The 4544-nt window shown below is 37.8% G+C and overlaps 1 pseudogene; it reads left to right on the top strand.

The window, feature by feature from the left end:
- The first annotated feature begins 3195 nt into the window (after positions 1 to 3195).
- LOC102855508 lies at positions 3196 to 3576 on the top strand (annotated as a pseudogene).
- Positions 3577 to 4544: the final 968 nt, after the last annotated feature.

Below are 4544 nucleotides of genomic sequence, written 5' to 3' on the forward strand. Positions count from 1 at the left end.
AACTTGAAGGTATACAATAACAGAAATAGCAATTATTAGGCAAAGAAAACTCTTCCCAATTAGACTTTTACTTTGGTCTTAAATGAAACACTTTTTAAAAAACAATTTCCAGGGTAGACCTGAATGATACAGCATAATAAAAGTTACTGATTAATAGTCAATAATTATATAAAACACAATGTATATGAATGATTGTCTAAAACAAAATGTGCATGGGTCAAACACAATGTATAAGAATTTATGGAAACCAACTAAAAAAGAAAAAAAATAAATGCATGCATATATGAGTTTACTGTAAATCCTGATTTGAAAGCTATGCAGCAGTCAACTTTTAAATAATATTAAAATATGCAACACTCTTTATTGTAAATTCCCTCTATCTGACTGATTCATACAGGTTATTTTTGATGAGTTTTGCCAAATTCTTGGATCAATAGTCAACCTCTGGTTACAAGAATAATGTAGTTATAGCATGATTGTTTGTTAATGATTTTATTAATCTTAACTAAATAATGAAGATTTTGTCCAGCATTTGAAACAAATCCCCATAACATATTTATTGGTACCCTTTTGTTCAAAAATTTAAAAAAAGGAAGTTCAAAAGTTCATATGAAAGAGAATAAACACCAATAAATGATGAGAGTAGAAGTACTAAGAAATGAGACTACCGTAGATGGGGGTCTTGGACACGTTTTGGGGAGATGGAGTGCAGATGAGAGAGTGAGAACTGACTTGAGAAAGCAGGGTAAGTGTAGGTAGAGGACAGTTTTTTTTTCTTGTGAGAACTTGAGAAGTAAAGACTCAGATTTTAGAGGCAAGATGTGCCACAGGAAGTGAGGAAAACATGGTGCCCGAAACACCTCGTTGCCAACTTCACATATACAGTGTTTACACTCCAAGCCTCAGCTCCCGCTCCACGTGGCCAGTTGATTACAATTATCACCACTTCCCACCCAGAGTAGGAGAGGAAGAACGTGAATGAGGAAGACTACAAACTGAGCAACGTCAAAAGACAGAATGTGATCCGAGAAAGAATGGGGCATTAAGTAAAAATACAATCCCTCTTCTCACATTACAGTTGTTAACAGTCACATACACACATCACGTAAGAGGATTGTGTTGTAGAGATGACTCTCGGAATTTTAGTGCACTGAATTGTGCTCACGTGGAAACTGTACATGGACCAAGAGGCAGTCATTCAAGCAGAATAAGGGGATATTGTGTGGTTTAAGACCAAGGAAGATGTGAATAAGGACTGTATTCCTTTATCACATTGTTCAGTTTATATGTTGAGCAAACAATGTGAGAAGCTGGACGATATGAAGAAGAACGCAGAGTCAGGATCATAGGAAGCCTCATGAACAACTCATGATATGTAGACGTTACAATCTTATAAAAAATGAAGAATATGAGAAATATTTACTGATGAATATCAAATACTACAGCCTTTAAGATGGATTACGCCTCCACAGCAAGAAAGCAAACATCCTCATGACTGAACCATAAGCACATCATTATAAACGGAATAAATATTGACGTTATCAAGACTTTGATTCTATTTGCACTGACAATCAACAGCCGTGGAAGCAACAGTCAAGAAATAAAATGATATATTGAATTGGCCAAATGTGGTAAAAAAAAACCTATTTAAAACCTCATTATTTTCATTGTTGTTGTTATGTGCCATCAAATCAGAACCAACTCACATGGAGGGCATTAGGTAAGCTAGTAAAGATCGGGGGGACTTGACTCACAGAGAAGAGCCAGAAGCTAAGAACGCCATTTGAGCCTGAGATCACTGTCCTGAGAACCTTCCAGACACATGGAAAGAATGATAAGGTGCTTGTGGATCACTAAGGAACACAGGACCCACATGTGTTTAAAGGAGACAAGGACTTTGCATCAGAGCCAATAGCAAGAAAAAGCTTCTGCCTACACCTGGCACCCCAAATTCAGATGTGAGGTTTCCTAAACTGTGTGAAGATAAATTTGTTTGATAAAACCATCCACTTGTGCTGTATAGCCTCACTTGATAAGACAGCCGCTTAAAACAACCAGAGCAACCTATGATATTTCATATTTCATTACAAAAGGACAACTGGGGACACTCGGAGCTCATGAGTTACAGAGAAGAGCTTCAGACTTGAACTGAATGTTGCCACAGAGTCAAGTCCAACTCATCCAACTCCTGATGCATGTGCAGAGACGAACTGATCCATATCATGTTTTCATGCTACGGACTCTTGGAAACAGATTGCCAGACCTGCCTTTGAATGGGTTCAAACCATTATTCTTTTGTGGTTCATGTTCAAGTTGGCTGTGACTCGTTGACATCGGTTAAGTCTGTCTTATGTTCCCCTTATGTACAACAAAACCAACCCCTGCTGAATCCTCATTATCCTCACGATGTCTCAGTGTGGTAGGCATTGAACTAATCCATCTCATCAAGTGTCTGCCTCTCCTTCTCTGAACTTCTCCAGGCCCTGAGTCTTCCTAATAACATGCCCAGAGTACATGAGATTGAGAAGATTCAGTCTCACCCTCTCTTCTTCTGTGGAGCCCTATGGCTTCACTTGGTGGCTATTCTTCAAGGAAAAACATGATTATTATGAGTAATTTACACAAGATAGAAAATAATCAGTGTCATTAAATTAACTCTAGAAACATGAGCAATAGGGTAACTTAATAAGCAGGAGAAAATAAATTATAAGTAGAAAGAAAATCTAAGAGATCAAAAAGATAACAGAAATATTTACATGACCACATAGAGTAACAATTAGAGAGAGAAAAAGAAATAAAATATTCCAAGAGAAAAAAAAATTCCTATGATTTGCCTGTGTGTCACATGAATCCCAAAAGAATTTATCTCCAATCATAGAAGTATTGAAGTTCATCAAAGGAATTAAGCTAAAAGAAATCATAGTCTGTTGAAAGATGAGTAGTAGATGAGATACAAACTATTGAAAATGATTATAACTCAAACTTCTTGACAGTCATGTAGGAAGTGAAGGCAATGAAGCAGTGCATCTGTAGAAATATTCTTTGCATCCTAGAATCTAATACCCAGCCAAACTATTATCTAGCTTAAATGAAAAATAAATATAAAGGGTGAATGTAACTCCTATGTGTCAGTTCTGAATAAATGTTTGGAAGATATGCTTTACTATGATGGAGACTAGCCAGCCTGGTCCTGGAGCTATGGCCCCCACAAAGAAGGGTGTTGAGAAGAAGAAAGGTCGTTCTGCCATCAACAATGTGGTGACCAGAGAGTCCACCACCAACATTCAAGCGTGCATCCATGGAGTGGGATTTAAGAAGCGGGCTCCTCGGGCACTCAAGGAGATCTGGAAATTTGCCATGAAGGAGATGGAAACACCAGATGTTCACATTGACACCAGGCTTAACAAAGCTGTCGGGGCCAAAGGAATAAGGAATGTCCCATACCACATCTGCGTACAGCTGTCCAGAAAACATAATGAGGACGAAGATTCCCCAAACAAGCTGCATACACTCGGTACCTGTGTACCTGTCACCACTTTCAAAAATCTACAGACCGTCAATATGGATGAAAACTAACAGCTGATTATCAAATAAAGTTATAAAACTGTCCAAAAGAAAAGATGTAGACTAAGTTTCTTCATCCTTGACTCTAAGGAACACTCTGGTTGTATGGTTTTTTTTTGTCTAACACTGATCTGCTTTTCTGTCTAACTATGGAATAGTCAGTGTTCTTCACCAAGATCACAATTCAAAGTCATCAATTCTTTGCTCTTCCTGGTTCATGTTCATGTGCATATGAAGCAAATGGCTTGCTTAGGCACATAAGTTAGTCTTTTTTTTTCTTTTTTCTTATTAAATTTTATTAGTTTTCATGAACATTTACAGAGATTTTGGGTTTTCATTCATTCATTGTTGCACTGTTTTCTCCACCCTCATCCCCAGTTCGTTCTTCCCCCCCCATGTCTGTTTTAATTGTCCAATTGCCACAGTGCTTGTCAAAGCCAGTTCTGATTAATCTCCTTTGTCAGTGTGTCCCTTGCCATTCCCTATCACTCCTTCCTGAGAGAGACTTCACCCTGATTCATAAGGAAAAGCGGATGGCGTATTCTCTTAGTTAGTCTTTAAACTGACATCCTTGCTCATTAACACTTTAAAGAGGTCATTAATAGTGGATTTGGCAACACAGTAGGTACTCTGACTTCTTCACTGCTGCTCCCATGTGTGTTAATTGTGGATCCAAGTAAAATGAAATCATTGACAACTTCCATCTTTTCTCTGTTTACCATGATGTTCTTACCACTTCATTTGCAAGGACACTTTGTTTTCTTGAGATTGAGTTCTAACCCATGTTGAAGGCTCTGAGTTTTGATTTTCAGTCAGTGTTTCAAGTCATCTTCACTTTCAGCTGGCAAGTTTGGCCATCTGCAAAATGAAAGTTGTTGATAAATCTTCCTCTCATCCTGATGTCATATTCTTCATATAATCCAGTTTCTCAGATTGGATAGGCGTGATCAAAGAAAACTACCCTGACACATACATTTTCT

The sequence above is a fragment of the Elephantulus edwardii genome, unplaced genomic scaffold (assembly GCF_000299155.1).
Source record: "Elephantulus edwardii isolate Elephantulus edwardi_28Jun2011 unplaced genomic scaffold, EleEdw1.0 scaffold00091, whole genome shotgun sequence".
NCBI lineage: Eukaryota > Metazoa > Chordata > Mammalia > Macroscelidea > Macroscelididae > Elephantulus > Elephantulus edwardii.